This window comes from Mustela nivalis (assembly GCF_964662115.1).
Source record: "Mustela nivalis genome assembly, chromosome: 1".
Lineage (NCBI taxonomy): Eukaryota > Metazoa > Chordata > Mammalia > Carnivora > Mustelidae > Mustela > Mustela nivalis.
This window is the reverse complement of record NC_139020.1, coordinates 107,381,625-107,404,956: the sequence shown is the minus strand read 5'-3', so window position 1 is coordinate 107,404,956 and position 23,332 is coordinate 107,381,625. Positions and strand designations below refer to the sequence as shown.

The 23,332-nt window shown below is 44.0% G+C and overlaps 1 long non-coding RNA gene across 2 annotated transcripts in view; it reads left to right on the top strand.

Moving 5' to 3' along the window:
• Nucleotides 1-4,293, top strand: part of LOC309846045 — an 88,712-nt gene extending 84,419 nt beyond the window's left edge. For both annotated transcript variants that reach the window (XR_014301706.1, XR_014301707.1), the window contains 2 exons: nucleotides 1,843-2,005; nucleotides 2,132-4,293. This is a non-coding gene — a long non-coding RNA (uncharacterized lncRNA). The remainder of the gene's footprint in view (nucleotides 1-1,842; nucleotides 2,006-2,131) is intronic.
• Nucleotides 4,294-23,332: the final 19,039 nt, after the last annotated feature.

Below are 23,332 nucleotides of genomic sequence, written 5' to 3'. Positions count from 1 at the left end.
GAAGAAACTTTAGCTCATTTAATCCTGAAAATAATGTGTATGTGTGCATGTACACACACACACACATGCACACACATATGCACACCCTTCCCCACAGTTTAGGCATTTTTCTTTTTCCATTTTACTGAATCAACAACTGAGACTCATAAGGATGATGTGACTTGTCCAAAAATCACATAATCAAGCAGTGTGACACAGCCCATACCCAAACCCAGGCTTTTAGACCCAAATCCCTTAATCTTTTCCCACTCTGCTCCTGAAACATAAAATGAACCCTAGAATGTCATACATTTGAGCTATCAGAAACTCTTTGCCATGGGCATAGAATAAATCATCTCCTTTTCAGTGTTTTTTTTTTTGAAATGCTCTTCAGTGTAAGTCTATAGTCTTGAGGATTGTGCATGGCAGGGAGGGACTAGTGGCTCGTAATCCCTAGATGACTAAACAGCCCAGTCCATCTGTGATAAATATCCCTTCCAAGGGCCACAGGTGTTCACAACAGAGCAAGCACCATTCTTTTCCGCCTCAGTGCAGAAACCATCATAGAAACATTTCATTCTCCATTCAGTCAACGAATCCATCCTTCCTTTTTAAATTTTCTTATTAATGTTTGACTGTATCCTTATGCAGAGGAGCAAGAAATAGCTCTCTGGCTGATAAGCTGTGTAGTAAAATGGACTGGCCACCATGCACCCAGTGGAGTCATAGATGTTAGTTACAGATGTGAGAGAGGGCCTCAAAGGCTGGAAGAGACAAAGGCAGAGCCCAACACCTCAGTGTCAGCTTTTCTCCCTCCCCTGAACATGGTGCCCACATGGCAACAATGGGCTCTTAAAGGATAGGCCCCTGAAGCCATCCTCAAGTACATCATGTATATGAAAAGTGTGGAAATGGAGGTAGAAACTAGATTTCATTTGGGGTATCCCTAGAGGACAGGACTAGAGGCAAGAGGTGAAATTAAAAGTCATCAGCTTTCTACTCATCCACCTAACAGAGATGGACAACAGAGAAATAAAATAGTGAGCTCACTGTCATAGGAAGCATTCAAGCAGAGGCTGGACCATCCTTCCTGGAGAGTGGTATAGAGAGCATATATTTAGAGAGTGGAGTGTTTGCTAGATCACTGCTAAAATACCCTTCCAGCAATGGCATTTTGTGTTCCTCCAAATATTCCACACTTGAATGCCTCGGGAGATGGGTTCAGACAAAGCTCATCTGTTCCATAATACTTGGCCACAGTACAACGCCTGCTGCCTGGTCACAAAGCATTTCATAGACAGCTGTTACTGCCCCTATTTCAGAAATGTGGTGAAAAGGGAATTCAGAGACAGGTGAGGGGCCAACCACCACGTGAGCAGGTGGGAAGAGGCCCCCAGCTCCAGAGCTGCCCACTTCCTGAAACTACACAACTCTTATCCTAACTCAGTGATCTGTGACCATGTGCAATAGTCCCACCACCTCCGGGAACACCTTTGTTTCTCCCTCCTAGGTTACAAAATCACACAATCTCAGTGTTTTAAATAGCTCTTGAACTTATGGTGTTTATAGGTAAGTAATGTTTTCCACTGGCTCTAATTGAGAACTAGAAAATGCATCAAGTCGCAGGGAACTGAGGGAATTCTGTCTGGGCTTAGGGATAAATACGGGAAAAGTCACAGCCAAGTCTCCTGCCAGCTTGTCCCAGGAAAGCATGGGGCCAGTGTTTACGAAGGGAAAATGGTGAGTTCCAGGAGTGGGAAATGTAGTACAGTTTGTGAATGCTACAAGCATTTGGAGCTATAAGAAACAATAATGTTACAACTAGGAGTAATCTTTCTCTTGAAAGGTCTTTGTATTTCACAGATAGGTAAGCAGCAGGCCTTAGGAGAAAACCAGGAATGGGGAATCAGCAAACCGGGACCACCACTGACTGCTGTGTGATCTCGGGAGGACCCACAATCTCCCTAAGTCTTGGGTTTCTTCACCAAGAATGACGATTTCCACCCAGGATTGATTGGAGGACCAGGTGAGATCATGGATATGAGATACGTTGTATCTGGTAACATGCGACAAATGAGAGGAGCAAACATGATCACACCTGCTTTATGTGCTTTTTCAGAAGTGAGCTGATATAATTGTTCTTTATTTCCAGAAGTGGAAACCAAAGCGTGGTGATGGGAAGGAACATGGGTCCCGCTCTATAGTGTCGGGACCAAAAGACGAGGTCTCCCTATAGAGGCTGCCCACGGCATGGTACTTTCTCTCCTTCTGAGAACAACACCATTACATAACTGTCTGGGACAGAGTCTCAGACCACAGAGATTTCTTTCCGCCCAGCTGCACCAGACACACATACCTGGGACGGAATCCAGAAGATGGCCACTTCCACGTCAACTGGGGAGCCCCAACACCTACCTTTCTCCTCTCCACCTCCACTATGTGCCCTCTCTGCTACCGGGCAAAGCATGCAACCTCCGATGCTGCCTTACATCAGGGAAGTAATCTCTGGCCTGTCTGGTTCTCTGCCCTTAGAGAATGTCCCAGCCATCATCTACCCTTTATAAGAGTCCTCCAAGCATTTCTCCCTTCTGCTTCTCCACCAGTGCGGCCTTTTCTGTGAAGTTCTCTAATCATGGGCTTCCCCAACACCCACCCCTCACCATCATCTTTACCTCAGAAAGTGAAATAAAGAAATTCAAGTGACTCATCTATCCACATAGCCAGAAGGGAGAAGCAGAAAGTGCAGAAACCATCATAGAATGATGAGTATGTCTGCAGGTCTCTTGGCTGCTTCATACGATCGGCTGAGCTTCATGAAAGGGAAGACAGAAAAATCTGAGTGGTGCCATATTATCTCCAAAAGCGGCCGGCATGAAAATGAAGTACGACTTCTCCCTTCCTGAGACGTAAAGTGTCACCCTCCTCACGTCATCAAACGGGGCTCAGCAGCTGTCTGGTCAGCCTTGGGAGAGAGCCTACCGGATCAGCACCACCTAGCCTCAGGGGCCCTCCCCCAGCCAGGGATACCCCCATACTTTGGTGGTCCCCTCCCCAAGGCCTAGGACCCCATTCCACGTCAGCCCTCTAGAAACACAGCAGTGTCTACTGCAGACACTCAGCAGGGAGCCAATAGGGTGTGCCCTGCTTGGTAAGCACAACCCACTGGCAGCACTGGGCTTGACAGACCCCAAATTCTGTACTCTTCAGCTGACTAGAGGCCTGCTACACTAGTTTGCATGATGAGGGAGAATTAGAGAGGCAGAGTCTGAGAGTCAGCCAGAGGGAGACTCTGTTCTAGTCCACTTTACATATCAGGCATTTGCCTGAGATTTCACTAGGAAGACACAAAATAAACAAAACAAAAACAGGGTCCATCACAATTACAAACAAAAAGTAGGGGATAGCCTTGAAAACCCCCACTGGTCTAGCCCAATGTTTCTCAAACTTGAGACAATCTCAGATCTCCTAGAAGACTGAATAAAACACAAATGGCTGGGTCCCTCCCCAGGGTTGCTGCTTCAAAATTTTGGGGTGAGGCTGATGTTCTGGATTTCTTGCAAACTCTCAGCGACTCCAATTTTGCTGTTCTGGGCAATAAACTTTAAGAACTATGATATAACCCAATTTTCCTTTCAGAGACAAGAGAGGTGATTCCTCCCAGGTGCCTTAGCCTGTTGGAGATGAACCAGAGTTGAGCTCCAGTCTCTGACAGCCCCCAGGCTGCCTCTTCCACAGCTCGTCCATCATACCCCACACCTGCTCTGGCACAACAGTCCCCTGGGCAGAGAAGCCCACTTGGATCTGGGCTCTCGAGTAGCTTCACCCTTGGGACAGTGATCATAAGGGAGCATTCCTAACTCAGAGCCCATGCTCAGCCCACCTGTGTTCCCAGTTTGAGAAGTGGCATCAGAACCCCAGCACTTCAGGGTGCTGGGTTCCCCACACTGCACTTGTCTGAGCCTTTAGTCATCATGGAGCCTTCCAGGATCACACTCCTGTATTCCGTCCCCCAACACATCTTAATTGAGAGCTGCTGGGTGTTGGCCATTAACTTCTGAGATCCATCCAGAAACTTCTGAGGGACAGGTTCTTCCCTGCCCTTAAGGACTTCACAGGGAAGAAAAGTAATCCTAATCAAGTTGTTACCTCGTGAAGGACAAGGAATGAGTAGCTCAGGGGAGTGAGGGAGAGGAGTGAGGAGGGTTTCATCAGGCAGACAGGCAGGCAAATGTTAGCAGACAAGGGACATGGGGTAGAGAAGACATGTTCAGTGCAAGGATAAAATTATAATAAACATTGATTGAATATCTACTATACATCAATTGTTTTCCATACTTTTTTCATCTTCAAAACCATCCCTACAAGAGGTATCATTATAGCATCCTCATTTATATACCAGGAAACTGAAGCTCAGAGAGGTTTTACAACTTAGTGAAGGCCACACAGCTACTCAAACTTGTGCACTTTGATCCCAGAGCCTGATCTCTTAGGTACTGTACCATCTTATCATTCTCAACAAGGGACGGGCACTTGCACCTGTCTGGATGGCTGTAGGTTTACCGAAGTCCTGGATAGATGGGCGGGGCGTGGGGTGGGGTGGATGATAGTTGGGAAGATAGGCTGGGGATTTTTCTTGTTGAGGTGCTTGACTTCCAGGAGAAGTCATTTGAATCTAACTCAGGAGGCTACCAGGATCACTGAAGGGTTTTGAGCAGGAGAGAGACGCATGGCACAATAGCATTTTAGGGAAGTCCCTCTAATAGCAATAGGCAGATTTGGTTGGAGAGGGGAAGATCTGGTGACCAGAAGATCACACTGGAGGGCACTGTCAAATTTCAGAAGCAAGAACATGGGAGCCTAGCTTAGGGTGGGGTGGCAGGCACAGAGGGAGACTCAGGGGCAAGTGCTCTTCTCACCACTGTCACTACAAGTATTTTTTGTCCCCTGATGACGCGCTTTACCCATATTAACTCATTCAATCCTAGCAGTGGGTTTTGCATCAGATCCCTCTCCTTACATTTCTTGCCCCTTCTTTCTCTCTATAGATGCATCCCCATGCCTGGCAGTGTTCATATTTGGGGATCAAAGCCTGAAACTTTTTCCTTGAATATATAAACATCAGGGGTTGAGACAATTGAAGATCAAGAAATCATAATCAGTCTCAGAATTATTTATTCTCTTGATTTTATAGCCGAGGAAGCTGAGGCCTAGAGAGGACCATGACCTTGCCGCTTTGTCCTCTCTAGGAAGCGACAGAGGCTGGACCAGAAGCAGGAGGTCTACCCCAGGCTTCAACCCTGGTTTGGTTCTCCTGATTCTTGGGGCCAGACCAGAAGCCTTGCAGCTGTGGTGGGTGCCAGATGGCATCTCAGTCACCAGTCTGGAGGGCGCCTGAGGCCCCTGTGGTCAGTGCCAGGCTGGCAGCCCATCCCCCACATGGGCAGCAAGGTCACAGTGCAGAGGGACTGAGTGAAGGCAGCACGTGCGGTGAGGGGAACAAGAATGTGGTGACTCAGGCCCACATTGGGGCATTGTTCTCAGCTGTCCGGGGAGCATCCCAGCCTGGAAGAGGCAGCTGCTATCTTCACTTTGTCGAAGTCACTCTTGACCCAGGGAGCTGACACAGTAAGAGCAGAGGAGAGCAAGACCGACTGCCCCCAGATGGCACTGGGCAGAAGATACAGTGCCCACCGCAGAGTTAGAAAACAGCTCACCTCCCAGCTCTGCTCTTGCCCTTGCCACTATTGTGACCTTGAGCATGATCTCACCTAAATCTGATGAGTCTTTTTTTTTTTTTAAGATTTTATTTATTTGACAGAGAGATCACAAGTAGGCAGAGAGAGAGAGAGAGAGGAGGAAGCAGGCTCCCTGCTGAGCAGAGAGCCCGACGTGAGGCTCGATCCCAGGACCCTGAGATCCTGACCTGAGCCGAAGGCAGAGGCCTTAACCCGCTGAGCCACCCAGGTGCCCAAAACCTGATGAGTCTTACCATTCTCATCTGTTTATGGGTGCAATATCTTAGAGATGTGCAGAGTGGCCAGTAGGCAAATGCATTTAAAAAAAAAAAAAGTCTTTTGCAAACCTAGAGAATTCTACACATGTGTTTTAGTCTATTCAGGCTGCTATAACAAAATACCACAAACTGGGGAAATTATAAGGAACAAAATTCTATTTCTCACAGCTCTGGCAGCTGGGAAGTCCAAGATCAAAGCACCAGCATGGTTACATTCCACTGAGAGCTCACTGTCTGGTTCACAGCTGACACCTTCTCGCTGTGTCCTCGCATGGTAGAAGGTCAAGGGAGCTCCCTGCAGCCTCCTTTGTAAGAGCAGTAAGCCCATTCATGGAAGTTTCTCCCCCATAACCTAACCACTTCCCAAAGGCCCCACCTCCCAAGAACATCCCCTTGGGGGTTATGATTCCCACATATGAATTCTGGTACTATTATCATTATTAATGCTAAGAGTGATATCATTAAAGTTTCTTAAAGGAAACCTGATTAGAATGTGAACCTATCTCCATGAAGGGTTATGATTGAATCCTCTGTACTATCTTTGTAACCCTTAGGTAAATTTGAAATTACTTGAAAAAACAAAAAGTTAGGGATGGGGCGCCTGGGTGACTCAGTCGTTATGCGTCTGCCTTCAGCTCAGGTCATGATTCCAGAGTCCTGGGATCAAGCCCCACGTCGGGCTCCCTGCTCAGTGGGAAGCCTGCTTCTCCGTCTCCCACTCCCCCTGCTTGTGTTCCCTCTCTTGCTGTGTCTCCCTCTGTCAAATAAATAAATAAAATCTTTTTTAAAAAGGAATTAAGGAAATCCTCCTTCATTCAGCCAGGGCAGGAAGTGAAGAAAGCCACATGGCCAAGGTTTCTGGGATGATGTTGACTCAGCCCTGTTCCATGCCCAAATATAAAGACAGCCTGAGAGAAATAAGAAAGAAAAGGCTGTCTTTCCCTCCATCAGAAGAACTGCCATGCCCAGAGGCCACCCAAGGAGGACAGTAATGAGGTGAAAGGGGCAACAAAAGGGAAAGTCTGAATAAGAAGGTAGACTCCCTATGAAGTGCTTGGGTCCCTGAGGACAAACTCCACTCTGGTTCCTCTTTCTGACTGAGGCAGATATGTATGATCTGTCCCCTGGACAACCCTAATAATTGACTGCCTGGTTCTCCTGACGCAGGATGCCCCCCACCCCGAACCTTCCCTCCGCATTGCTGGCAGACATGCAGTTCCCAAGCACAGCGAGGATGGCACTCTCTTGCTCCTGACCTGTTCTCGCACACAAGTATCTACATCAAGCCAGAGCTTTGGGAAGGACTTTTCCTCCAAAGAAAGCCATCCCTGCTCTCCCAGATGCCCCAGGCGGTGGTAGAGGACATCCAGTTGGGGCAGGAGACTGAATTCAATTTTGAGGCATCGTATTCTCTTGACCTCAGTTCCACCTGGTCATGTGGCTTTCTTCACTTCCTGCCCTAATTGCTGTTAAACAGCTGCCACCTTGCACCCCAGACCTGGATGTCATCCAAAGGCAGGTAAAAATATTCCTCCCTTCACATAATTTGTCAGAGTCTGCAAGAAACCTGTTCAAGAAACAGATAGCATTACTGTGGCCCATCCAGTGATTTTCGCCTGTGCCTTGTTCTTTGGAATTGGTCACCCTGTTGGCTGTTCTTCCCTCAGCTGCCGCTTTTTCAAAGTCTTGGGCTGAAAGTTTTGGTTTGGAATCATGGAGGAGCACAAAACATTTCAAATGGAGGGAACTCAAAAGTCACTTTTTATTTTATTTTTTTTTAGCAGTAAGAATCTCCTCACTCTTATCTTATCCCCCAAACACACCTGACCTAGGTCCCCAGCATACACAGTCTATAAAGGCAAAGTGCCTTTAGTTGAAGAGGCATATGGGGGCTTAGTTTAATGGTCCCCCTCCCCACCCCAGTGGCACAGAGGCCAAGCTACCAAACCCACAAGCCCCTAATTTGTTTGTTTTCATTTTAGAAATGATAGTTGTTGAGGCCTAGAGACTTATCTCAAATCATTCAGTGAATCAAAAAGTACAGATGAGGACCTTGGTTCCTAATGTTCAGCTCAGATGGTTTCAAAGCTCAGACATCATTAGGTCATCAGGTGCAAAGGACTATGGGCCTTGATCGTGGAGCACTGGTAGAGTTGTGCAGTGGCCAACTGCAGTCACCCCACCAGCTTCCAGAGACAAGGGCACACACCTCTCACCTCCATTTGCAGCGAGTTCATGTCAAAAGTTTGAAAAAGATGGATGGTACTTTGATAGGAATTGCATTAAATGTGTAGATTGCTTTAGGTAGCATAGACATTTTCACAATATTTATTCTTCCAAAAATTGGCCATGGTGGGAAATTGGCAAATACTATAAATTAGGGCTTCCCCTTACCCCAGGAGAACTGATTAAACACCACAGGCTTGGGCATATGCAGTCTGGTTTACCAGGTCCTGAAATAGACCTTCTTGCTGAATGTGACTCTTGCTTCTTAGTCTTGAAAGATTTCAGGGAATAGTTTTGAAATGTGAGTGTGCAAAGGAAAACTTTGGGAAGGTCTCACCCAGGGAAAACTGACTGAAATGTCTAAAGAACCAGTTGCTAAAGTAAATGGGCCAAGCAGCTGAGTGGCAGAACATGGAGAATGATGAGAAACAATGTGGAAAACCCCAAAACATTCGAGTCAACAACAACAGGGGGCACCTGGCTGGCTCAGTGGGTCAAGCCCCTGCCTTCAGCTGCGGTCATGATCTCAGGGTCCTGGAATCAGGCCCCATATCTGCTTTCTGCTCAGCAGGAAGCCTACTTCCCCCTCTCTCTCCCTGCCTCTCTGCCTACTTGTGATCTCTCTCTCTGTGTCAAAAAAATATAAGATCTTAAAAATAACAACAACAATAACAACAACAACAACAGTGTATGAGTTTACCAGTGCTGCCTTACACACAGAGGGTTCTGAAGGGTGTGGCTCAAACAACCAGGCCTGGCAGAATTGCTTCTTTTGAGGGCTGTGAGGGAGGATCTGTTCTAGGCCTTTCTCCTTGACTTGTAGGTGGTTGTCTACAAAGTCACGTGGCTTTCTCCCTGTATGCATGTCTATTTAATATGGATACCAGTCATGTTGCATTAGTACCCACCCTAGTGATTCCATTTTAATTTGTTTCTCTCTTTGAAAAGACCCTATCTCCAAATAAGGTCACATTCTGAGATACAAAGGATTAGGACTTCATCATATGAATTTTTGGGAGGACACGATTCAGTCCCTAACATACAAGCAGGATGAAAACAAACTGGGAATCACGTCAGGCCTGCTAACTTCCCTGAGATCAGTCAATTTGCTAAATTTTGCAGGTGTGGAAACTAAAACTCTCAGAGGGAAATAAGTGGTTCCCTAAAGGTCATAGGGGAGAAAGGCAGAGGCAGGCCTTCCAGTTCTGGCCAGGGGTTTTTCTCTTCCACTTGTCTGCCTCCTCTGATTTAAGGTTGTTTCAGCCATATGTGCATGTCCCTTAAGTAGCCTTGAAGAGCTGGTAGGCAGACTGAGGGTCAGGCTGTATCTGCTGCCCATCTCCAAACTCCCCATGGCTTACAGCATGGGTGAAACACACAGCAAACACTCAGAAAATCCATGTTGAATGTCATCAACCTCATCTCTGTCCTTAGTGGAGGTTCTGAATGGTCCTGGGCTCCAGGCTAATTTCTAGCCCCTGATGGCCTTACATGCTTTGAGGCCTTTGTTTTTCAGTAGTGCTTTCTTGCTATAGACCAACAAAGGTCTATATGAGGCTGGAGAAAATGGACATGGGACTTCAGGATTCTCCCACTTTTGTTGAGAGCAACTATGAGAACAAGAACAATGTGGTTTAAATCCTAGACCTGCTGGAAAAAATATCTACTCTACAGGGTGACCATTTACCCTCTCTGAGCCTCATTTTTCTTATCTGAAAATTGGGGGTTAATAATACTTGGCTCAGTCAATAACTCATTCATTTGTTCTTCCAACCAGACAGTCTGTGTGGTTAGAACCAGCCCATGCACTGGGCTCATCGTCTTGAAAAAGTCATGGCCCCTGTCCTCTTGAAGCTTGCCCTTGAATGAGGAAAGCAGACTGACATTAACATTATGGTCTGCAATCATGCATGCTGGAGGGAGCTCTGGAGACTGAGGAGACATGCAATGGGAAAACCAAGGCAATCTTGGGTCCAAGCTGAATCTTGAAGGAGAAGATATGTCCAGGTGAAGAGTGGAATGAGAGAGGCAAGTGTCACTGAGGGAGCAGCAGGGATCTAGAAAAATGTGCTGGGCATGGGGAGTCCCATATCCAAAGATCTAGACAGGAGAGAGGATGGGGGAGAATTAAGGAGGTAATGAGATAGGGTATTGAAAAAATGCATCATGTAATGCCCGGCACAGAAGATACTCAAAAAAGTCACTTGCTTTCCTCTTCTCGCAACACACTTATATTTTTATTTTCTCAAATCTGAGACCAAGTGATGTAGGCATGAGACTGAAAAACATACTTTAGTAATATGACTCGAAAGCTACTGGAATCCGTGTTCTCGTTTACAGTATTCTAAATGAGGCATACTTATTTATTGGAAAAAGCATGCATTATATTTTTCAGAAGCATGGAAGAAAATTGTTGTCAATATATTCACAGAGAGGGGTGGGTGAGCCTGGTGGTGGGTATTAAGGAGGGCACGTGGAACACTAGGTGTGGTGTATAAACAATGAATCCTGAAACACTGAAAAAAATAAAGTTTAAAAATATATATTCATAGCTGTCCAAATTTTCCAGCACCATTTATTAAAGAAAACATACAAATGGCTAACAGACACATGAAAAAATGTTCATCATCATTAGCCATCAGGGAGATTCACGGAGATTTAGATACCACCTTACACCAGTTAGAATGACCAAAATCAACAAGACAGTAGACAACAAGTGTTGGAGAGGATGTGGAGAAAGGGGAACCCTCTGATACTGGTGGGAATGCAAGTTGGTGTAGCCACTTTGGAAAACAGTATGGAGGTTCCTTAAGAAGTTAAAAATAGAGCTATCCTATGACCCTGCAATTGCACTACTGAGTGTTTACTACAAAGATACTGATGTAGTGCAAAAAGGGTCATTTGTACTCCAGTGTTCATAGTAGTGATGGCCATAGTCACCAAACTGTGGAAAGAACCAAGATGCCCTTCAACAGACAAATGGATAAAGAAGATATGGTCCATAAATACAGTGCAGTATTATGCCTCCATCAGAAAAATGAATACCCAACTTTTGTATCAACATGGATGGGACTGCAGGAGATTATGCTGAGTGAAGTAAGTCAAGCAGAGAGAGTCAATTATCATATGGTTTCACTTACTTGTGGAGCATAAGGAATAATGTGGAGGACATTGGGAGATGGAGAGGAGAAGTGATTTGGGGGAAAGTGGAGGGGGAGACAAACTATGAGAGACTGTGGACCCTGAGAAACAAACTGAGGGTTTTGGAGGGGAGGGGGCGGGATTGGGTGAGCCTAGTGTTGGGTATTATGGAGGGCATGTATTGCATGGAGCACTGGGTGTGGTGCATAAACAATGAATTTGGAACACACAAAAAATTAAATTAAATTAAATTAAATTAAATTAAATTAAATATATATATATTTATGTGTGTGATTTTTTTTTGTATGAAACTAGTCCACATGAGAAATTTACTACCTGATGTCTTGAGTGAACATAGATATTATCGTTTGTTCTGTACCTTCTAATTATATTCACATACCTTTCACTCTTTGATCATTCCAGGCTTTTCACATCAGAATTCTGGGCCCAACTGGTGACTGGACTATGGAAGCTTTCTGAAGCATCAGACTTCAGGAAACCCACTCAGGAACTCACTTAATAAAAACAAGAATGAGAGCAACAATCTTTTTTTTTTTTTAAACATATAATGTATTATTTGTTTCAGAGGTACAGGTCTGTGATTCATCAGTCTTACACAATTCACAGCACTCACCATAGCACAAATCCTCCCCAATGCCCATCACCCAGCCACCCCATCCTTCACACCTTCCTCCCCTCCAGCAACCCTCAGTTTGTTTCCTGAGATTAAGAGACTCTTATGGTTTGTCTCCCTCTCCAGTTTCATCTTGTTTCATTTTTCCCTCCCTTCCCCTATGATTCTCTGTCTTGTTTCTCAAATTCCTAATATCAGTGAGGTCATATGATAATCATCTTTCTCTGACTGACTTATTTCACTTAGCATAATACCCTCTAGTTCCATCCACATTGTTGCAAATAGCAAGATTTAGGGCTTTTTTGATGGCTGCATCATACATCTATACAGATCTATATATAGATCTACCTATCTATCTATCTTCTTTTTCCGTTCATCTGTTTGTGGACATCTAGGCTCTTTCCATAGTTTGGCTATTGTGGACATTGCTGCTATAAACGTTGAGGTGCATGTGCCCCTTCACATCACTACATTTGTATCTTTAGGGTAAATACGCAGTAGTACAATTGCTGGGTCATAGGGTACTTCTATTTTCAACTTTTTTTTAAAAAAGATTTTATTTATTTGACAGACAGGGATCACAAGTAGGCAGAGAGGCAGGCAGAGAGAGGAGGAAGCAGGCTCTCCACTGAGTGGAGAGCCCCATGCAGGGCTTGATCCCAGGACCCTGGGATCATGACCTGAGCTGAAGGCAGAGGCTTTAACCCACTGAGCTATCCAGGAGTACCTATTTTTAACTTTTTGAGGAACCTCCATGCTGTTTTCCAGAGTGGCTGCATCAGCTTGCATTCCCACCAACAGTGTAGGAGGGTTCCCCTTTCTCCACATCCTCACCAACATCTGTCATTTCCTGAGTTGTTAATTTTAGCCATTCTGACCAGTGTGAGATGGTATCTCATTGTGGGTTGGATTTGTAGTTCCCTGATGCCAAGTGATCTTGAGCATTTTTTCATGTGTCTGTTGGCCATCTGATGTCTTCTTTGCAGAAATGTCTGTTCATGTCCTCTGCTCATTTCATGATTGGATTATTTGTTCTTTGGGTGTTGAGTGTGCTAAGCTCTTTATAGATTTTGGATACTAGTCCTTTATATTAGATGTCATTTGCAAATATCTTCTCCCATTCTGTTGGTTGTCTTTTGGTTTTGTTGACTGCTTCCTTTGCTGTGCAGAAGCTTTTGATCTTGATGAAGTCCCAGTAGTTCATTTTTGCTCTTGCTACCCTTGCCTTTGGTTATGTTTCTAGGAAGAAGTTGCTGTGGCTGGGGTCAAAGAGGTTGCTCCCTGTGTTCTCCTCAAGGATTTTGATAGACTCCTGTCTTTCATCCATTTTGAGTCTATTTTTGTGTGTAGAGTAAGGAAATGGTTCAGTTTCATTCTTCTGCATGTGGCTGTCCAATTTTCCCAACACCACTTGTTAAATTTCCATTGGATAATCTTTTCTGCTCTGTTGAAGATTAGTTGACCATAGAGTTGAGGGTCCATTTCTGGGGTCTCCATTCTGTTCCATTGATCTATGTGTCTGTTTTTATGTCAGTACCATACTGTCGTGATTATTACATCTATGTAATAGAGCTTGAAGTCTGGAATTGTGATGTTGCCAGCTTTGGTTTTCTTTTTCAACTTTTTTTCTGGCCATTCAGGCATCTTTTCTGGTTCCATATAAATTTTAGGATTATGTGTTCCATTTCTTTGAAAAAAATTACTTCTATTTTGATAGGATTGCATTATATGTGTAGATTGTGAGAGCAACAATCTTAAAGATAGACAACAACCCGAGGGTTGATGGAGGGAAGTGGGTGGGGGATGGGCATTAAGGAGGCCACTTGTGACGAGCACTGGGTGTTATATGTTAGTGATGAATCATTAAATTCTACACCTAAAAACAACTTTACCATATGTGTTAACTAACTAGAATTTAAATAAAAAAAACTTGTAATTTAGAAGAAAAGATTAGTTGACCATAATCTCTATGGTCAACTAATCTTCAACAAAGTAGGAAAAACTATCCAATGGAAAAAAGACAGCCTTTTCAATAAATGGTGTTGGTCTGGAAAACAGCATGGAGGTTCCTCAGAGAGTTGAAAATAGAGTTACCTTACAACACAGCAATTGTACTACTGGGTATTTACCCTAAAGATACAAAAATAGTGATCAGAAGGGGCACGTGCCCCCGAATGTTTATAGCAGCAATGTCCACAATAGCCAAACTATGGAAAGAACCTAGATGTCCATCAACAAATGAATGGATAAAGAAGATGTGGTATATATATATACAATGGAATACTATGCAGCCATCAAAAGAAATGAAATCTTGCCATTTGCAACAAAGTGGATGGAACTAGAGGGTATTGTGCTTAGTGAAATAAGTCAATCGGAGAAAGACAACTATCATATGATTTTCCTGATGTGAAGAAGTGGAGATGCAACATGGGGGTTTTAGGGGTAGGAAAAGAATAAATGAAACAAGATGGGATTGGGAGGGAGACAAACCATAAGAGACTCTTAATTTCACAAAACAAACTGGGGGTCGCCGGGGGGAGGGAGGTAGGGAGAAAGTGGTTGGGTTATGGACACTGGGGAAAGTATGTGCTATGGTGAGTGCTGTGAAGTGTGTAAACCTGGCGATTCACAGACCTGTACCCCTGGGGCTAATAATACATTATATGTTTATTAAAAAATTAAAAAAAAATTTAAAAAGAAAAAAAGAAATGAGAGCAACAACCGCCAATGCATTGGTGGTTTTCTTTGGGGGAGGAATTTTTTTGAAATGTATGTTCCTGTGGAAAATACATACCCTCTCTTTTCTCTTCTTTTTAAAAATTAGTTAATAAATTTAATTGATTAATGGAATTTTTAGAGAAAACAGTCTCTCAAATTTTATCAGTAATTATGTAACAAAACTCAACATATTTCTATTCATAAAGAAAATCACCTCTCTTTTCAGAGCAATTTTGGCTTATATTGCACAAAATAATACTACCATCTTGACTGGTTCATTGTCTGGTAACAGGATACCAGTGTGAATAGAGACAAGAGGGCGTAGAAAAAAACCAAGAAAGGTTTGATAGGCATTTAGTATTTTTCATGATAGGCACATCAGCAATGAGTTTATTCCTTTCACCCTCTGTCCTTTCCTTCTTTCCTTCCTTCTTTCCTTTTTTTAAAATAAAACATCTCACTGATGACTTCTATTTGTGCAGTACTTTTCCAATTATAATTGTGTATTGCCGTTTTTTCTCTCCACACTATACAATAAGGAGGGTAGTTCTTATTTTTATCATCATTTTCACTCTGCAGTGACATAAACTTGTCCAAGGTTGTATGGGTTGTATGTGACTGACTGAATCATCACTCCAAATTCTGGCCTCTATTTAACAGCCTTAGTTTCTTCTCCCATTATATCCACCCAGACAATCTCCAAGATCTCTTCCAGCTTTGACATTTGGTAGAATAAAAGCTTTATGAGGGAGGGACCTTGACTGTGTGGTTCAAAATTCTATCTCCATCATTTAGCACCTGGGAAGTCCAAGGAGTGCAATAAATAATTTTTAAAATTAAATTGAAGTCCATGCCCTATACCCCTTTTATAGCCTCAAGAGTTAATGCTGAAGGGATTACTGGCTGAATGATACTAAGCAGCTGGTGCCCAAAAAAGTGACAAACTCAACCCTATATGAGACCCAATGATATGCAGAATTACATAGAACTCTGCCACAGCAGTGAACACAGCATCCACAAGAATGGAGATTTCCCATGGCTGGTGATGTGGAGACTCGTGGGACACCCCCTGGCTTCCATTATTATGTCTTCCTTTCCCTAACGACATCATGATAGACTACTGGAACTATGAGAGTTTCCTATGATTTGGTCTGAAAAATTCACTGGGTTTTTCCAGCCTCGTAGTACTTCCTCATTAAAACTTTAGCTTCTCAAATTGGTAAGCATTTAATTTCAGTTACAAAATCAGTGGCTTATTGGTATGACATATTAAGCTGATACTCTACCAATGAACAACATGATATAACTTCCATAGCATTTTCACAAGACAACCATTTTATAGAGAAACAAGGAAGATCAGTAGAGCAAAAGTGTTTTTCCCCAAATCACACAACCAATAATTTATAACACCAGATTCAGGCCTTCTGACTCAATATGCTCAAGTCATTCCATTATGACCCTCTCACTGTGACACTGGTGCTGTCTAACCGAACAATCCTTGAAAATCACAGGCTAGAGGGAATCATGGAAACTTAATTGCTCCTACCCAGGAGCTTTCCTGTATTCATGATGGATTCTAAAAACATAGCCCACTCTATCCCAGTCCCCCCTTCCCAGTTGCTCCTTATTAATCTGCAGTAGCCAGTGTTGGTGGTAGCAATGTCTGTGAATTCCTAGGGTAGAGTCACAGGACCTCTCTTCAGAGCGCCTTCCTCTTCCCTTCTTGTCACCTTTATGAGAATGTTCTCCAGACATGTACCCTCAGCATATAAAAAATAAGTTCATCATATTCCCCCCAAACTTTCTCCTGTTCCTGTGGTCTTCAGCCCTGTTCATGGCATGCTCACTTTCCTAGATGCTTAAAGTAGTAACCCAGAAGTCACCGTAAGCTCTTCCCCCTCACTTTCCTTTCTCCACCATCTGGTCTCTAAGATGGGTTGACTCTTCCTCTGAAATCTTCCTTCAATCTGTGTCTACTTCCTGACCTTAATGCCACTTTCAAGTCCCTGTCATATCCCACTGGGTTTCTCCAGTTGTCTCCCAAACATTCCCTTCATCAGCATCTCTATAAAACAAAGAGGGTCATGTCTGACTCTGCTTTATACATCATGAAAGGATGGGCCAATGTTGCATGCTCTACAACTCCTTCCAAGAACAGACAGTGGACAATGTCAATGGGTGGTTGTCCTTCCTTGCCAACTTCCTCCCCTCCTTGTTCTGTTCACACTTTTCTTCAAAGAAACTACACTGCTGAATAATAGTTGGACATTCTAAAGTGGGACACTTCGCCTGGTCAATAGAAAGTGGCGGGATGCCTGGGTGGCTCAGTGGGTTAAGCCGCTGCCTTCGGCTCAGGTCATGATCCTAGAGTCCTGGGATCGAGCCCCACATCGGGCTCTCTGCTCAGCAGGGAGCCTGCTTCCACCTCTCTCTCTGCCTGCCTCTCTGCCTACTTGGGATCTCTGTCTGTCAAATAAATAAATAAACAAAATCTTAAAAAAAAAAAAAAAGTGGCATTCTGGCCTATATCAGGGGAAAGATCCCAGGCAACAGCGCCCCAGAGGAGGCAGATATGACCGCAAAACACATTATGCCTGTTTGCTGGACAGGCGTGGGGCTCCCCCAGAGCAGCTGTCTGCAAATATACCCCCAAATAATTGCCTCTCAACCTTCCACGGGCGCTCACAGTCTGCTGTCAGTCTGTGTTTTTACTGCTCTGTCCTGCAATTTCCTGCTCTCTGGGGAGCTACTCCACAGCAGGAACCAGGTGAGGAGGAAACAGCACCAGACATGAAGCCAGAAGGCCGTTCTTGAACATGCCTAACCCCCTTCACCTCTTAGAGCCTGTTTCCTCACCTGGTAAATAAAGGACAGGGAGCCTCACAGAACTGACCTCTTGGGTCACAGTGGAAATTAAGAATCATGTGATATATTGAGGCCAATGCTTGAGGGGACTAGAAGAGACATTGTTTTGGGAGTCAGAAGAAACAGGATTTAAGTCCAAGCTATGTTCATCCCTGTAGAATCTGGGCCCCACCAGTAAGCCTCTCTGAACCTCAGTATCTTTATCTATTGAATGTACTAACAATATATCCTTTATGCAGGGCTTGTGCAGGTGAGACACTGCCTAGGGATCATAAAACACAGTATATACATGGTGTGATAGTATTATTCTAGTGCATATGGAGTGCTTTCTAGAGTGTCGTATCATTGCAGGGTTCCCTTCACAGTCTAGCTCAGCATCTTGCTCCTCAGAGGTGCTCACTGGGAGTCTGCTGTCTGGGACTCCCTCACCTGCTGGGGAAAGCACGCCCTGGGATGTCTGTGTGTGATGCAGGGCTGGAAACTCCCAAGGGAAGAGATTCTGGCTTGTCTGGAGATGACCTTTTGCTGTGGGTGGTCTGGTCAAAACAATAGTTAAGTATGAATCAGGCTCCGGCAATGGTGCAAGGACCACAAGACAAGGCAGATCCTTCGAGAGTGGGAGCTCTTACAGAATGCCCAGGAGCATTTTGGTTGGGATGCCTGTTTTTATGTGAGTGTGTGTCTGTGTGTGTTTCAGTGGTATGTGCGTGTGTGTGTGCACGTGTGTGCTTGAGACGAGCAGACGGTAGCAGCCTATCTTTGACCTGTTCAGATTCTTCAGCCAAGTCAGCCATGCCTTCCATGGAAGTAGGGAAGAGTAAGGTGTAAGAAAGCTGTGCAGGTATCCCAAAGCCTGGGCTTCCTCTGGGCCCTGCTTTGTCTCCACCAGGCTGGGTCCCAGTCACATCGCTCACCCTCAGAGCCTCAGCTACCCTTCCAGGAGAGCTGGATCCGTCTCACTGAAGTGTGTGCAGGGCACGGCTGGTGTCAAGGAGCAGGAAACCCTGTGTGAAAGCAGGAGAGTCCCTGTCTTGCTCCCGGGATGCTGTAAGAAGCAGGATCCATTTCTGCTCTCCTACCGCTGGCAGCACCTGCCATGAAAGATTGGCTTCCGCAGCTTCTGGGAACTGTGCTGGGACTCACTGAGTATAAAAGGCAGTGTGACCAGGACTCTTAATTGTTTACGGATCCTAAGTAAATAAGTAGGACACTGTGGCCTAATGCCAACGTAAGGAAAACTGTGATTGGAAATGGCTAGGACTATAAAAAAATAAAAGAATGCTAAAAAAAAAAAAAAAAAAGAAAAAGAAAGCTTAGGAGATAAGCTTAACCCAGTAATGAGAATAGACCAGAAGAAAGGCTGCCAGACCCAGGCTCAGGAAGTCTGTGTTTTTCCTGCTCTTCAGAGGAGAGTTTGACCTATAAGCTCCCTGAGGACCGGATCATCTTTTGCTTTATGATTTCATCTCGCTGTGCCTGGCCCGGACTAGGAAGCTGTTTAAAAGTATGTACTTGTTGGCAGATTGGCACACTAGTACATTCACAATGTATCACTGTAGGTGACAAAAGCAAGCAGTATGAACAATACAGATACATTTACATAGGAAAAAAGCTAGAAAGGCATTAACATTATTAGCCTTATCTTTGCATGATGTGATTACAAGTTACCTTAACTTTTTTCCTTTTTTATTTCTATTCTTTAACTTTCTACATATAACATATATTAGTTGTATAATTTAAAAGGTTCAAAATGCACATATAAATACATAACTATATTTTTAATACCTTCTTATGTTCTTTTAAATTTCCTTTTGGATGGTCACAGTAAACTGTAAAAGAGAGATAGAAGTAAAATGTTATTTCATATAAAAATAAAAATTTTGCAAAAAATTTGCATCTCAAGGCAATAATGGAGGCTGGGTTTGTTCCCAGGGATACACAGAGCACAGTTCAATGTGCAATACTAACACATAGCCTGAACTAGGAAAGTCTTTGTACTCTCTATTGGCTAAATCGTTGAAAGTTGAAAACAACTCAAGTAACTCAAAATAGATTCCTGGCTTACCGTACCTCAGGACATACATACTTTGGATCATTACAGTGCCTTAAAGATTGTTTATAGTTTAAAAAATGTCAAGTGCACAATATAACATTTTATAGAAATATTTATATGAAAGTTGCTAAGTTGCCCACATTTACTTATAATTCTGTGAAAACCCATATTTTAAAGAAAGACAATGTAAGCATAGAACTAAGTCAGTCCCTTACTTTATGGTATTACTTAGTTTCATGACTTTTGTAAAAAAAAAAAAAAAAAAAAAAAAAAAAAGTGGAAATAGTGAATGGCAGCCCATTATTAGTAATTAAAATAATTTTTTAAAAGATTTTATTTATCAGAGAGAGAGAGCACAAGCAAGGGGAGCTACAGAGGGAGGGAGAAGCAGGATCCCGGCTGAGCAAGGAGCCTGGTGTCGGACTCAATCCCAAGACCTTGGGATCATGACCCGAGCTGAAGGCAGATGCTCAACTGAGCCACCTAGGAGTCCCTAAACTAATTTCCAAATTTCCTTGGAATTCCAGAAAATGATAAGCAAAAGATAATAGAGGAATACATGCTTGTATACTATGCTGTTGTTAGGAATGTAAATAGACCCGAGCTTCCTGAAGCATGACTTGGAAATACATATGTCAAATTTTAAAAGTGTCGTTGTCTTAGTTCTACCAACTCTATTTTAAGTTTCATCCAGAAATAACCAGAGACCCAGAGACATTTATCTCACTATCATTTGTGGTGTGGAGAAAAAAAAAAAAATGTTACAAAATTGTCCAACAGTAAGAAATGAGTTGAAGGGGTACACGAGTAGAGTAGAATAATCATGCAGCCATTCAAAACATCCCATGGAGGGGCGTCTGGGTGGCACATTCTGTTAAACTATCAGCTCTTGGTTTTGGGCCAGTTCTGGTCTCAGGGTCCCGAGATCAAACCCAGCTGGGGCTACCTCTGAGTGAGGAGTCTGCTTGCGTTTCTCTTTCCTCTCCCTCTGCCCTTCCTACTGCTTGTTCTTTCTATCTCCAATAGATAAATCAATCTTAAAAAAAAAAAATCCCATGGAATTGTATTTAGTGTTAGGGAGAAAAAAGCTTCATTGGAACATACAATTATTAGATTACCAAATAGAACGTGGCATATAATTACATTTATCTAAAAAAGACCTCAAAGAATGTAAACCAAAAGCTTGACAAAGGTTGTTTCTGGGTCATGGAATTATGAGTAGTTTTAATTCCTTTACATTTCATTTAACATCTCAATTTTCTCTAATAAACATGTACTACTTTTAGGTTAACAACTACTCAAAATACATAGCAGGCAAAATCGTGGGTCAGACCCCTCATTTTTGGTTCAATTGAGAATAGAAATTGCATCCGCCATATGCAAGTCGTTTTGACCCCGTCTGCAAACATACTCACTTCTCTCTTCCACTCTCCACCCCATACGATATACAGAAACATTTCTCAGCGCAGTCCCGGTTCCTGGAATTAAATGCATGGGCACACATGGGTGTTCACACACACACACACACACACACACCTGCACACCTGCACGGGGCCAGTTGTACCTGGCAAAAAGAGCAGTGCCCAAACCCCAAGAGGCCTCCTCCTGCCCCAGCCAGCCTCACTCTCTGCAGGCTCCCTCTCTGGGCCTCAGTTTCATCCAATAAGGAAGTGAATTAGACGAGAGAATGTCTCTAGCGGCCCTCTGTGCTGGTGGTATTTTATTCTAGGGAAAGACGTTCCTGGATCAGAAGAAGATTTTTAAGTGCTTCTGTCCCCAACCTTTGGGCTTCTTTTCCTTTTTGGATTTGGCATGAAAAAGCTCTTGCAATGCTCCAGTGTGCGGACTTGGGGATATGGCAGCGACTGTTTTGGAAGGCTAGCTCTCAGAAGAAATGGGAAGAATTAAAAAGGTTTATGAGCATGGGCTAAAATGGCAAGAAGGTTAGGACATGCTGTGGGCTGGGTGACAGGATCTTATTTCCAGCAGGCCCTCGGGTGGGCACATTCTGGATCCACAAGGCCAGGTGCCATAGGGCTTGGTAAAATCTGTGGGAGAAGGGTGGGCGCTGTCCTTGGGCTGCGGCACTGGGTCTCTGCTGGCTCCCCTGCTCTGGGGCCCAGAGCAAAACTGAGGGCCGGCTTTGCTCTGGGCCTCATCTCAAGTCACAAGTATGCCGTGAGAATGGGAGCAGCTCCCTTTCTAGAGCCTCCGGTTTCTCATCTGTGAAATGAAAGTTTGGACTAGATCAATTCAGAAGTCCTCCCCAAGTCTGGTCCTATATGTGAAGATGATAAACCCTCTTGCGGTTTGGTTTATGCAGAATAGGCAAAGAGTATTGAATGGGACATGAACGATGCATCGCCCGTCATGAGAGTTTGCCCTTCTTATGTGAGTGCTGGAACACTTCAAGTTATACAACGCTTCTGGACCTTTACCTACCTTCCTTCTGTGTCCTAGAAGAGCAATATAGACTTTTGATATTAACAACTGTGACAATTCATTTCTGCTCCTTACCATCTGTTCTACATACTTCTATTTTCTCTCCCTTTCTTTCCTACTTTATTTCTTTTTTTTCTTTTTCAAAAATTTTTGGTGTGTCATACATATGATAGAGGTTATAAGTTTCCCTGTATCTCTTCCAGACTGGGGACAAGGCAATGCCCAATGTTATATTGAACAAGAAACTCTACTGCCCAAGATACTCTGATTTGGAATCTAAACTTGAATTTCTTTTTTAAAAAAATTAATTAATTAATTATTTGACAGATAGAGATCACAAGTAGGCAGAGAGGCAGGCAGAGAGAGAGGGGGAAGCAGGCTCCCTGCCGAGCAGAGAGCCCGATGCAGGGCTCAATCCTAGGACCTTGGGATCATGACCTGAGCCGAAGGCAGAGGCTTTACCCACTGAGCCACCCAGGTGCCCCTACACTTGAATTTCTATGCTAGTTTGACATCTAGACATTGACAATCACACTGAAAATTGAGTATGTGTCCTAGTCCATGTATACTACATGGACAAAGGACAGTCTTGAGGTCATATTTTATCATGACTTATAAAAAGTGAAGTGTTAAACACTAATTGTATGCCTGGCACCTGTGTGAGACTTTTTCCTCCAGCCAGGCTCAGCCCTCCACTCCTAGGGTAGAGAGGGCTCCACCCTGGGTGCGGCATCGGCCTGGACTGGGGAGAAAAGCAGGCTCTTCTGGTGGTGACCTGCATTGCCAGAATTTACTGCTCCCAGAGAGCATGCTGATGGCTTTTGGGTGACACATACTTGGTGCGTAATTAGGTCTCTTGTCGATTAACAGGACCTTGACTGTAGACCCTTCATAATCTTTCCTTCCAGTCTGGGAAGGATGGCATTCAAGGATTCTAGACTCCCAAGCTTCCAGTTTCATCAGCCTTCCAGCGACTGTGTAGGCAAGACATTTGCTCCTCAAATGAAGTAGGTGGACAGTTCATTCATGTTCATTCATCGTTCATTCATTCGTTGACTCTGGTGCCAGGGTTTGGGATAGGGCAGGGTTTGGGATAGGGCAGGGGTTGCTGGTTGAAGAGCTCCAGACAGGGAGGGGCGGAGAGCTAGCTCTGGACCGGGCTACCTGGCACTGTGAGTCCTGGGACTTCCTCTTCCTAGCATGGGCAAATCACTTCACTTTTCCGTCCCTGCCTGCCTTGTCTATAAAATAGAAATAATGA